The following is a 14,392-nucleotide window of genomic DNA, read 5'->3' as shown; positions in this document are numbered from 1 at the left end:
CGTTTTACAATTTACAACTATACAATCACAATAAAAAAATTGATAAATATCATGAAATTCGTAGTAGTAATAGCCAAATAAAAAGATCGACGACCAAATCACGTAAATCGGACTCCTCAAACGCGTGTTTCGTTTCAAGATTAAGTTGTTGTAATAAATAATATCGTATAAAAAATATCGGATTTAAAAACTATGGAGGAATCAATAGCAATAACTTCCAAAAATTCGACAGAATGATTGCCTTAAAAAATAAATACTCAAATGCACGATTCGAATTTTCTATATTGTTTGAAATATATCAAGATGCTTAAAAACCACGTGGAAATCAATATCAATAACTGCCGAAAACAAAATCGAAACATTACATCGATTTTCGATACTATCGGTGTAAATTTAGCGAGTCAAAAAGTGATTATCTAAATTCAAATATTACGTGTAAATTTCTGTAAAAGAGAAAAGTAAAATTTTTTACTTTTCAAAAGAAAAATCTATCTGCAAGAACTATGTAAAGCTCTGCAACAATGTCGCCGTGTCGCTGAGATTCTGCCATGGGGATCCTTATCAACATGGGGATCCTTATTATTGTGAGCCCAACTCAAAAATCCTGAGTAAAATCCTTAATGCCGCATTTCAAAAAATTAAGGTCTTTATTAATTTAACTGGCCCCACCCCTGACCAGCAAGCATTTGGCAGGCAGTCAGTCAACACAAGCTGTTGTCCGTGAGGCAAATAAAATTTAAAAAAAAAAAAAAAAAAAAAAAAAAAAACTCAAGCCCGATCCACACAAACAAGAGATGGCTTAACTGTCTATAAACGCACACACAATAAAAAACAGTAATCTATATCATGATCCGCCACAACACTGCCTCAACTACTACTCATAAGAAAAATAGGTAAAACACGCAACACAACATAAACAAAACATACATACCACACAAGCCTCACCACTGACCCTGCTCCCAGTACCTGGGGACAGACAGTGAGTCCGGAGCTTTTCAGCTACCCGTGATGGCCATTTATGTTAAATGTTTAAAAAAAAAATACCTGTGACGTGGCTAGCTATTTTATATTGTACTGTTATTGTCGATGTCCATTCTTTGTGGCTGTAATGTAACGCTGCTAGTTAATCTATGTAAAATTAAATTGTCGCTACTAGGCCGGGATAGCCTGGTCAGTGGGGTGCCGGGCCCATGTCCAAGAGTTCGTGGGTTCGGTCCCTGCTGGTCGAAAACTCCCCGTGTAGTAAATGGTGACTGATGCACGTTAAATCTGTCGAGTCTCAAAGTCCTCCATGTTCCCATAACAAATCAATACCTCTGGGGGTACCGATCCAGGAGTTTCCTTGTCTTCTGGATTGGTTCAAAATTACAAGGCTACGGCGTTGAACATTTGTAGTCGTAAACCCAAAAATTGGGTCGACTGTTCAACGGCGGTCATAAAATAAAATAAAATATAAAACATGGCATTCTAAATAAATTGTATACAGCATAATTAAAATGAATAATTACGCATAAGTTAACTTTTATCTCTAATCACATTTATTATTCTACCAGAAAAAATATTTACAAATGAAAGAGATGCCAAATATAAATTCTAGATCCAATATTTTTAAATAAAATTTACAAGAACAGGGTGCGTAGCGAAATTATTCAACAAAAATAAGCACCTTTTAAGCACTTTTCAAGCACTCAAAAATATTTTTAAGCACTTTAAAAAAATATCATAACCAGGCAAGGTTGGAAAGTTTTTGACAATTGACGGTTTTACCTTGTTTTAACCTACATGTCGAAAAAAAAAAAAAAACCTTTTGGCATTGTTTTTGACTATTGTCAAAAAGCATGAAGTTTTGAATCATGTAAAAAGAATGGCGTTTCCATACGCTACAGACAGACTGACAATACGCCGAAGTAGATTGATTGGGTTTGAATTAATTGTGAAAACGTTGAATAGAACAATGTGAACTGTGTTTTTTTGCATAATTCGTAGCGAAAATCAACACGGTAAAGGAAAAATCTCATTTTGAAAAAAGAAAAATTAAGCACTTTTTGAAAACACCCAATAAAAAAAGCACCTTTAAGGGCTTTTAAAAGACGAAAATCGAAAATAAGCACCTTTAATCACTTTTTAAAAACGCTACGCACCCTGAAGAATTTTTATACATAAATGTGGTTGATGATTTCTTGAAACTTCTGGATCGCGGTTAACGAAAAATCCGGTAATTCAGGATTTAATCCTGAGCAAAATTATCTCTGCATACAATACAGAAATACTGTTCTTGAAAACATGTAGAAAATAAAGGTATTCACTTGATTAAAAGCGTATTGTAAAAAAAAAAAAGAAAAGAAAAATGCAACAAAGAACGATTATAGAGTGAAAAATAGAGCGAGATACATTTTTTTCGTGATTAACGTTTTTTGTTTATCTAAGCGCATACTTATCTAAGGAGATTCATAATAATAATAATAAAAACTTAGACAGGCGTTTTTATGCATATCTAACAGATGTCATTCATGACCTTGTCACCTCTGCCTATCCTTCTATTTAAATATATGCAAAAACACAGATAAGAACGAATCAGTTTATGACGAAGTGCTTTTTTCCTCGAAATATATTTATTTCATAACACATATGTAAAATACTTAGCTTATTGTTTGCCACAGAAGAATTAAAACAAAATTTTCTGTGGCAGTTTTCATTTGCCACAGAGAAGTTTATAATACAAAAACAGAGAATAAAAAAGATTTCTTTAGTTTTAAATATTTGTTCATTCTTATAATGCAGTTTCATTTTTATATTGAAGTAGTTATTCAACAGAAAATAGATTTAACTATTCGTTGGCACTTGGCTCTGCCTTCATCACGACGAAACTATTACCCTATTTTTGAGAGAAGGATGCGAACAATTCAAAACGAGGTTGCTATTTGGCTATCGTATGACAAAAATATTTATTTCGCTAACTTCTTGTGCATTTCTTATTATATATTTCAAAAATTTGATGATATTTCTCTCTTTTGAGTGAATAGTTTGTCCTTCTTGAAACATTTTGCTGGGAAAACAGCAGTTTTTAAATTTAAAATATATTTAATTAGCTAGAGAAACGAAAGGTATAATAGCAGAGGATAAAGCAAAGTAAGTGACTAAAAAAGAATTCACTGTTTGGGTTTGGAGCTCATTAAGGGTTGTCTCAAATTCAAGAGCGGAGATGTTTCTCTTCTTACTCCTGCGCTGAAATGAACTCAGCGTCCGAGGAGGTGCGAACTAGGATACTAAATTTAAATTGCTCCCCTTTTATTACCGTTTTCGCATCTAAAGCTTAAGATAAACAAAAAATTTCAGTCAATGACGTTACGGCGGAGCAGCATCAACTTTTCCCTTTAAAAATAAATTGTTTCGCATGTAACTAGCATTCTTTTTTGAAAATTATTTCAAGGCAATTTTTGTTTTCCCTAATTGAGTATTTTGAGTTAATTTTCTTCTTATCTGATTGCAAACATTTAATAGTAGTAGTCAAATATCACAGGCAAGAATTATTATAAAACACAAAATGAGAAAACGTAATTTTCCATGTTTTACTTCAGAAAATATAAAGGTGACATCAAATAAATTATAAAATGAATACAAGAAGAATTTATCCTGCTGTGAATAACGAAGCATTCTGCTTTATGTTTTTCGTTTAGACATTTAAGAACTTAAATTAGAATTTCGCCATTGAAATCGAATCCGTCTCGTAACTTATAACAGAAAAGAAGAAAAAAATGTACTAAGTCAAAGAATAGAATACTCTGAAGTTCAAAAATTAAACTTATTAATGCAAAAAACATTCGTTAAATTTCACTATGTCACTATTCAAAATATTTAGGTGTTTTAATTATAATGCATTCATTTTAAATATTTATAAGAAAGTGTAATATTTCCATTATTATAGGCTCGAAGATTATTTTTTTTAGTAATTAGCATCTAAGACTTTTGTTTCTTAGTGATAATGTATAAAAAAAAATTTGCCATTATATTCATATATATAAATTAAGACATCCCCATTAATGAACTATTGTTATCGAACAATGAACTAAACTCAGTGGCGCGACAGCACACAGAGAGCCAAGGCCTACTTTGCCCATCTCAGTTTTCTTGACCTTTGGGCTCTAGGGTGCAAGAGCAGATGTTCCGGTTGGGTAGTCAGCCCAACGTGGAATCCTGAGTGTTTAGTTCTCAAGCATGCTTGGTACTCATTTTATCGACCCACTAAAGGAATGAAAGACTGAGTCAACCTTGTCCGGCCCGAGAATCGAACCAAAAACTAGTGGCACGTCAAAGCGAAGAGCTACCACTCAGCCACCGGGCGTCGCTATCGAACAACATGTAACTATAAAACTGCTTTTATATGCTTTCTTTTATTTAACAGCAAAAGTTAAAAACTAAAATTAGAAAACGACAATGAAACGATGACGACAGAATGAGATAGACAGTTAGAGAAATTTTTCGAACTTGTTTCCTGGATTGGTTCAAAATTACAAGGCTACGGAGTTGAGTAATAGTAGTCGTTAAATAAAGCATTTTTGATAGAGTTAATTCTTTTACTGTCACGTATTTCCTGTACTGTGAGACAGATTACCAGTAACATAGAAAACAGTGATTTTCAACTTAGAGTTTTATTTTAAGATTTGAGAAATTTTTTTGTCTATTTATGCACTGCTGTTTTTGTTAACTTTCTTTTTATCAGCGTTCTTAATATGACAGCATTTTTTAAAAAGCGTTTCTTATGAAAGTTATTTTTTTATCGTCCGTTTTTTCTAAAAAATACTGCTACGTGAAGAAGTTAAATTGAAATTTTTAGCGTTAAAATTTTCTCATCTAAAAAGTAATATTGATTTCTTTTTAGCTTTTTCTTTTTCAAAAAACTTTTGATTTAATCAACATTTTTACTATGACACTGCATTTAGGCTTAATTTTTTCTTCTTCAGCTTTTCTTGAAAATACGGCAATTGGAAAACTGAGATGTCCAGTTTTAAACCTTTCGTTCAAAAATTAAGATAGATTTTTATTTTTTCTGTTTCCCTTTTGTATAAGTCTTTTAATTCTCGGCCGTTTTTACGATAGCGTGGCATTTTTAAAGGCGTTTCTGATAGACTATATCTCTTTTAAGACGTTTTCTGGATAGTTTTTTCCCCCCGAAAAATATTAATTTTAGCATTCAAGTTTTGTCTTAAGAATGAAGAGGATTTTTCCCCATTTCTATTTTTTTAAACTTCTTTTCAACTTTAGTCTTTTTTAATAGTTATTAGTTAGTTTTTTATTTATCTCAAATATTTCTAATGGATAACTATTATAGTTTTTTCTCCTTTAACCTATACTAATAATATAGCTAAGTTTTGATTGATTATTTTTCAATAATGACTAAACTTATTTATAAATAAAAAATAATATTTAAGAATGATTTTAAAAAAATGATGCAATTCGGCAGAATTTTTTGGTCGAATATTCGGCTTTTGGCTATTCGGCAAAATCACTATTCGTTACATCCCTAATAAATGGGATACCGGTGTCCCATTAGCGTCAAAGGGTTACAATAAATTTGAAATACTTGATTTTGAAACTCAATTTTTATTTATTTTTCCGTATAGGAAGATCTGAGTGTAAATTTCTTGCCAGAAATAAATATTTCAGTAAGGAAAAAAAAAAGATTTTTTAATAGTTTCCAAAGATGCCAAGTTTTTCCAACCAGGTTGGGATCTAACCAGGAAATAGCACACTCATAAAAAATAATTAATTCACCAACCAAAATATATTCTTTTAATTAATATTAAATAATTTTTATTTTTGAACATGAAGAGCTTGTTTTTCATTCGAATAAAAATGTAAATAATTTTATTCACTTAGTTAGGAGTTAGAACTCAGTTCTATCCAACTTTCTTTTATTCTGTGTCTTTATTATAAGGCATTCCAGAAGAAAAATGCACACTTAAGGACAAGAACAAAAAGTTTTCAAAAGCGGCTGATGTTAATCCATGACCTTGTCAGGTCTAACTTCTCTACCCTTTTCATCACAAAATGTCTTAATTTATAACGGATCAGCTTGAAATATTCTCGGTGCACTATTTTTACAACAAGCAACTTTTGTTGTTGTTACAGCTTAGCTGAAACAATGCGTTCTGACTAGGACTGGGCGATATTAGAAATTATATATCGTGATATATCGTCAGTTTTGCATCGCGATATAGCGATGTATTGCGATATAGTATTTTTGAATTTCATTTACTTTAAGGCACAGAAAGTCAGATTTCTATCAAGACTTCATACGCATATTGATTTAAATCAATTTATAAATTTGAAAATATATATGTTTTGCTAAAGAAAGATATTAAATAAATTGACTAAGATGTACAAATCTTACTTAAAATATTTATTGAAAAAATGTGTGTAGATACAGAATGAAATATTTGCACTTCTTTATCGTTTATAAGGTATAAGCAGTCTTAATTTAAGTTAACCCCTAAAACACCCTTAATGAAAAAAAATATTGTTATTAAACAAAAGCTGATTTTAAAATTTCAAAATATATTTTAATTAAAATAAAAGTTAGATTGACTAAAAGCCGAAGTTTAAAATTAAAAATGTTCGAATTTTAAACTAAAAAGTAAACATAAGATTTGTAATAATTTCTTAAAATTTTCGTTCTCTGAAATATTTCACAGTTTAAAAATAAAAAGGGAATTTTATAAAGATATCTAGCTGAAATTATTGAAAGAAAATTTAAAAAATTAAAAAAAAAGCTTGTTAAGAAATTCATTATACACTTAAAACAAAGTGTTAAAAATATTTTTCTTTTTTTAAAAAAAGAAACTTTTTTTAACAAATCAATATTTGCTTGTACTATTATGCGTAAATAATTACAGAATTATTAAGTTCGATCGTAATGTTCAAATTCTTAATGAAGAAGTAAACACAAGTTTTGTTATATTTTCTAAAAATGATTACGCGAATAACTAAAGATTTCTTAGTTTAAAAATAAAAGTGAAATTTATCAATATATTTACCTAACAGCATAGGAACAAAATTTAAAAAATAAGTTCGTTAAAAAATTATTTGTATGCTTAAAACAAAGAGCTAAATAAATTTTAGGAAAAAAAAATGCTTCTTAAACACTATTATTATTATTATTTCATATAAATAATTAAATTAAATTAAATAATGACCGAATTATGAACGAAAAACAAAGTAAGGCAAAGTTTCTTAATTAAATTCTTAAAAATAAAAACAAAAGAATTGTGATATTCGGTAATATATTTAGCTAATTAACTAATAATATAAAACGAAAATTAAAAAAAATAATGATTTTACTCTCTAATAAAACGAAGTAGTAATTGATAAAAAAAAAAAAAAAAAAAAAAAAAAAAAAATGAATAAAATTCGCAAACTTTTCAAATTCTTTTGAACAAATAAAGTTTATTGACTTATGTCCAAAAAATAAGTTTTGTTTTAACTTTATTTCTAAAAATAAAAACAACTCAAGATTTATAAATTTAAAATCAGTAATAGAAGCCCATTAAATTATTAGAAGTTTTATCCGAAAGGTTTTTAATAAATTAAAAGAAAGTAAAAAAATAACCTAACAAATTTATTTACTTTGTAATTTAATTCCTTATGGGTGCCTTAAATTAGATTTCCGATAATTTTCACATTTAAAAATATAAAAAAAGTTTTGTCAGAAAATAAATAAAAAACTTACCTAATTAATGAAGAAACTTTTCTTTATAAATTCTTTTCAATAATAGATTGCGTTCAGAACAAGGTTACGACGGCGATCACGAAGTTAATCCCATTGAAAATAATCTACAAGAAACGATTTCAAATCGCGAAGTTGCGAAAACGAACATGTGATATAACGATATAAGGTCTCAAAAGTGATTCTGATTCTACCGCTCATCAGTCAAGGCCGTCTCAACATAACGAAACAATATCGTCTTCCACAGCGCGAGTTGACATCGGAACGTAAGAGAAAGTCCTTGCGTGTATCGCTATATCGTTATATCGTCTTCTTCCCTCGACGGCTTAAATCAGATTTCTGATGCATCGCTTGGAATGAAAGTCGCTGTAGCGGTTTGCCGATATAGGCGTTAAATCGATATGTCGCGATATATCGATTTATAGCCCAGTCCTAGTTCTGACTTACTTTAGCTAGAAAAAAAATGCACAGAAGCGGTACAGAAAATGCTTTGAACTTTCTTACATTATTCATTTTTTTTAACTGTATCAGAACTCTCAGAAATAAACATTAAATCTGGTTTAAGTATTTTTTGGTTAGCCAGAGGCAAGCGAATAGTCGCCAAAAAAATGAAGCCATTCACCAACTTTATTAAAAAAAAATTTTACTAATTATTTTATTTTAATTATTTTTTAAAACACTGAACAAATTGATGTTTATAAAAAACTGAAAAAAGGAGATAAAAAAAGAATAGTTTAATTTTCTTGCTCCCGGCTAACCGAAAAGTACCCGGATTAAAAATCCAATGAAAATTGTATACAAATAAAGAATGCTCCACGAACATCACTTATCTTTTGTTTGTAGCCGTGCTTATCATTTAATTACCTAGAATTGGCATTAAAATTGTTTGAGGTTTATTTTAATTCAGCTTATATTTAATTCGGAATATATTTATAAATAGTGAATACTTTATCCGGTGTTAAATTGAATATAATTTTGGCAGAAGAAAAATATCACTCTCAATATCTCAAACTTCGATGTCCCGCAAACCTTGTTATGGCAAAGAAATATTTCCCCCTTAGCATTATTAATCCACCTTATGTTAATTTGAATTTCTGTGTCGAAGAGTTACGTCGTTTGATTGATTTTTTTTACCCTTTAATTACAGATTTTCCTATTCCGATAATTTTAATTCGGTATTGTGATAGAGGATTGCTGTGTACTAATTTGGCACCGAATCAAGCCTAAGTTTTACTGCTTGCTTAATATTATTTGAATTTTGGAGTAGCTTAGCTCAATTTTAGAAAAAAGCGGCATTTCATTTCGTCGCAGTTTGCGCATACACTTTTACCCTGTAATCAGGGGTCTGTCCAGACATTTTGTGAAAGGTTCGTTTTTCGTGAAATTGTGAAAAAATTACTCACATTCTTTCAACCAGGGTCCGCTTTTATGAATTTGTGCAAATAGGGTCCGGTTATTGCAAAAAACTTTTTCAATGACTTTTTAAATTCTAAATAGATACAAGATTATGCTCGGCACTGTAAAATTATAATAAAAAAATTAAAAATTTTCCAAAAAAAAAAAAAGCAGTTGCTGCTTCTAAATTAGAGATGCAACATTTGGTATTTAGCCTATACTGCTGAACGCAGAATATTCATTTCGGACGAAAAATGGAAGAATCGTCTGCCGAAGACAAAACTTAATTCGTTTACATCCATCTTTCTTGTTTTCTGCCCTGGGAAGGGTTTATTCGATTAACAAAACAATAATGAAGATAAACAAATTTGTGAAGGGTCCAATTAAAAGAAAAATCATTTTGTGAAGGGTCCGTTTTTAAATTAAAATATTTTGTGAAGGGTCCGTTTTTAAGTTAAAATATTTTGTGAAGGGTCCGTTTTTAAGTTAAAATATTTTGTGAAGGGTCCGTTTTTATGAAAAGATATTTTGTGAAGGGTCCGTCAACGGACCCAAATTTCCTCTAAACAGACCCCTGGTAATGATTGTCATTAATTTACCCATAATTGACACTAAACATTATTTTAACTTACTTTTTTTTCAGCTTCGAATATTCAACACTGCCACATGTTATAAATCCAGGTTTATAATATGACAACCATGTTCATATATTAGTTAATAACTGATCACGTAGTACTTATGGAAAAAAGATAGTTATTCTATTCTTAGGAAAGAAAGGGAATTTAGAAAAGCCAGTTTATTTTAGTCCTTGACCTTGTCACATCAGTCAGCTCGCTCATTTTCATCAGATATGTCATAAATGAAAACGGATGAGCTAACCGGAAGCGAGACAAATATTTCTCCACCAGAAACGTTGAAATCATTCAACACCTGTAGTTATTAAAATGAGGATGTGGCCTTTCGTGTGCATAGAGTGTTTAACAGAATTATTATTTCTCAGTTATTGTAACGGGAAAAAAAAAAAAGATTCGAGAGTTGTTGTAGCAGCAAAATAGTTTGGTGGGTGGAGCTGACATTGGGTGTAACTTATTTTACCATCACGGCACATATTTATTTTATCTGCTTTAGTCTCTTGTATGTTCATGAATCCATTTATTTTTCTGCATATATTTGACATCATGGGTTGCCATAGCTACCTGAAGCTTTAAGAGGAACACATTGTGTTTGTTTTGAATTTTTATTTAGTTATTTTTTTTTTTTTTTTCAGAATTGATCAATTCTTTTTTTTTTTATGTCAAACTCTGATATTATTTTTATTTAAAATGCTTCATTTTATAGTATCACTGAAAAACTATATTTTTTTGTTCCTTTGAACTAAATCGTGAAACTGTTTGTAACATATTAATGAATAAAAATCATCTCTCTTGATAATCTCTTGTAAATTATGCATATACCTATACTATTTATTTTTCATTCATTCCTGATAATATTTTCTGTTATTACGTTTTTAATTTTGATAATTACTCAAAATTGAAAGGCATTAAACTTAAAAGTATTTTTCTTTGAATATAAAGTGATGGTATTGTTATCATGCACTTTTATGAAGGACAGGGGATCGATTATCAATGCCGGCTTGAGGCCCACCCAGCTACATATCGATCGATGCCCCCAGTAAGTTTATAAATTATTGCAGTCGCCATATGTTTTTAAAATTAAATTTTGAAAATTATTCAAGGTACTTTTTAAATTTAGCAAACACTTTTTAAGAAATCATACCGAACAATATTAAATTACATTTAAATTTCAAAAATTAAAATTTTATGTATCAAAAATTAATTGGTTTCAAATAAAGTTTATTTCCTACGTCAATATTTAACTTATAGTATTTATAACAGATCACTTGTAGATTAAATTTAAAAGTACATCATGCATTAGAAAAATTTGAGAAATAGATCAGAAATTTTTATGAGTTCTGAATTGGGGAAAAAATATGACAAGCTGAAAAAAACGGATGAGAGTTTTGAGGCAATTTAATGTCATAATCTATGTAGCAAAGATATGATCTCCCCTTTTAAAGTAGAGCAATTTATTAAATATAAAAAAAGCATAATTCAGTTTTTTCCAAAATATCTTGGCTATCTCCAGAGAATTGGGCTGGCACCTCATATAAATGATTATGCACAATACGCATTAAATTAAATTGTTATAATAAAACAATTGTTATATTATATGCAACAAAAATTATAAAATATAAAGGATTGCAGATCTTAAAATGTTATCTTTAAGTTTAAATGTGAATTAACTTTACATAGAATCATCCTTATCAATCAATTCCATCAAGTATAAATCAATTTAAATAGAATTCGATAAATACTCTGATACGCATGAATGTTGTTCTAAACAACTGTTAGTATAGACTGTTAGTTACAATATAAAAACGTTAAAATTAAAGTAATATGACAGAAAAGTAACTTGAATTAACATGCCTTAACTCAAACGATGGTTGTCTTATTTACAGACGCATGACATTTTTTTAAAAAAATAAATATGTTACAGAACGTCTAGTGTGTAATGCATTAATATGCCATAAAACACGAACAGTGTTCATTTCAAAAGCATAAAGAAATTCGAAGAAAAAAATGAAAGAAACAAAATAAACCGAAAAAAAAACTAAATGCACTATGAAGTCGAAGTCAGGTTAAGTGTCATTTAAACAAGGAATGTGTTGTTTGTGTGATGAAGCTTCATACGAGATGAAGGACAAATGCTTTAAAGAACGTAATATCTGCAGTTTCAGTTTATTCCATGGTTATATTTAATTAAACTGTTAGGACAGTTGATATGAATAGCTAAGTGCTTTAGTGATATCATTTATCTGCAATAATGAAAACAAATCGAAGATTGATAACTAGGTGTCGGTAAACATTCAACTTCTAGAGTAGGCGATTTATGGTTTTATTAGTTTTTATCCTTTAATGCTTATCTTAAGACACTTTTTTTTAGTGAAAACGGCGATCTTTTTGTCTGATTGTATAGTTTTTTAATATGTTCCTTATTCTCTCTATATTAAATAATCGTAAGAATGCTGGCTTTGCTTGAGTGTTCAACTTTACGTACATATGAGTTAGAAAATTGAAATTAGCAAGTTGTGTATAAAAATGCTAAGGGAATACGATGGAATAAAAAATGTTCTATAATTTATTAATTGCTAAATTCTTAGTAAGTATAACCTGTGGGCTAGTAAGAAGAATGTAATTTAAGAGTTGAATTTTGACTTGCAAAAAGATATAGTTTTATTTCTGAGCTAGATCCGAAGTTTTACAATGTGCTTTTCTCGTAATTTTTTTTATTTTTTTTTATTTTGCTTAAAATAATGATTATCCATTTGTTATTGAAACCTTTTTATCATCTCTCACAAATTTTATATGTCCGCGTTTGAGTTGATTTCAAAAGTAACAAAAGAAATAACAATAATAAGTTAGAAGCAAAGATATTAGATGTTGCTAGATATACGTTTTGTAATATTAAAATTTAAAATTTATTACAAAAATTTTTTAAAATATAAAAACTTGATTTGATATAGATAAAACCATTTCCTGTTTGTCTCTTGTCTCGTTAGAATCGATATAAAGATATACGGTTATCATTAGACATCGTCTAAGCGGAAAATTACTTTTCTATTATTCCTTCTTATTTTGTTGCGCATTCTATTTTCCAAACTTTTTTTTTCAAGAACTTATGAATGTCAAAGTAATCAATTATTTCAATACGATTAACATATGAATAAAATAGGCTTACAAAAATTATATTTTCCCAAGTTTACTTTTTTTCAAGAACTTATGAATGTCAAAGTAATCAATTATTTCAATACGATTAACATATGAAAAAAATGGGCTTACAAAAATTATAATAATTTTACATTTTATTAACTCATTAGGCTCCAAAGCTCCTATTATGGGAATATTCATTCAAAACCTTCATTGATTCCAATAATGCTGTGTTTCCCAAAGTGTGGTACGCGTGCCCCCAGGGGTACGGGAACAGTTGAGCGGGGGTATGCTTTCTTAAGCGAAATATCTTGCAACAAACTAAAATTTCAAAACATTTTATTTGAAAACAAAGCTAGCCATGAAAATTCACGATTGCGTATTTTTCCATTGGCTATTTTTTTGCAGAGTTAACAGTTAATAACTAGTGATGTCAACAGCCAGTTGTGATTTTTAACTTTTGTGCAATTTTCTTATGGTAAAGGTTTTTAATAAATTCTACTTATTTTGATTATTTTTAAAAAATATAATTTTTATCCCTAACATAGAATATGGATCGCTGGTTAGTATCTACAAAACTTTGTACCAAAAAATAAAAATGTTTTTAAAAAAATACATTCATTTTTTTAATTAGTGGTACGCAGCGTTACGAAAAATTTAGAAAGGGTACACATAAGTCATAATTTTGGGAAACACTGCAATAATGCACCACTAAGTATAAGCTTATTTAATAATCTTTTTTATGAAAAGGAAAAAGATTTCTTAAGTTTAAAATTTTTATATTAAAAATAGACAAAACTTAAAACTTTTTTTTTCGATTCCGTTTTTGAACACAATCTTAAAGAATATTTTTACTATAAATGTCGAAGATCTTTAGAAGTTAGTTATCTTTAATACTAGTTAAAAGCTGATTCAAAAAATTATTTAAAGTAGTTGATAACCACCATCGTGTTCATCATTCCCGATATGGGAGCTTTGATTGGAAGTTTGAATTTTAAATTTAACTAATTAATATTTTAGTGCGAAATCTTTTATTCTGCTTTACACGTACATTATTAAATGCAATAATTCTAAAAAAATTAAAGAAAATATGTATTTTCCTTTGACACAGTGGCGGTTAATGGGTTTTAACAAAATGATTAACATTTTAAAAATATAAAGAATTTAATTCAAGAGAAATAAAAAACAACTTCCTTTATTTGAATAGTTATGAAGATATAAATCTCATAAAATTATTAATTTCTCACACTTTTATTTATTATTATTTTCTTAAAGTACAATTGAATATTTCTCAAATCCAGGAAATCGTTTATTTTAACTAAGTGCACTGCGCAAAAAAAAAAAGATATCTCATTTGATAACTTTTGTTCCAATGATCGGAATTTTACGGGTGTTTCTGGGTGTGAGCATTAGCCACATTCTGGCACGCACACACATATATATATACTATAGATATTATAAAAAAAGTGTACTAATCACATAGTTGAAAAAATATTTTAGATTTCAT

General features: G+C 29.0%; 2 protein-coding genes across 3 annotated transcripts in view; both read right to left on the bottom strand.

Annotated features, from left to right (window-relative positions):
- The window catches only part of LOC107441151 (lipopolysaccharide-induced tumor necrosis factor-alpha factor homolog), a 58,668-nt gene that overhangs the window by 24,272 nt on the left and 20,004 nt on the right, over positions 1 to 14,392 (bottom strand). The gene's annotated exons all lie outside the window — the stretch shown is intronic.
- LOC139424771 (lipopolysaccharide-induced tumor necrosis factor-alpha factor homolog) overlaps positions 1 to 14,392 on the bottom strand; it is an 80,822-nt gene that overhangs the window by 46,447 nt on the left and 19,983 nt on the right. The window lies entirely within an intron of this gene.

Source organism: Parasteatoda tepidariorum, chromosome 1, assembly GCF_982258835.1.
Source record: "Parasteatoda tepidariorum strain Cologne lab strain chromosome 1, Ptep-v5.0, whole genome shotgun sequence".
Classification (NCBI taxonomy): domain Eukaryota; kingdom Metazoa; phylum Arthropoda; class Arachnida; order Araneae; family Theridiidae; genus Parasteatoda; species Parasteatoda tepidariorum.
Note: the sequence above shows the minus strand (reverse complement) of the source record. Positions and strands in the feature narration are given on the sequence as shown.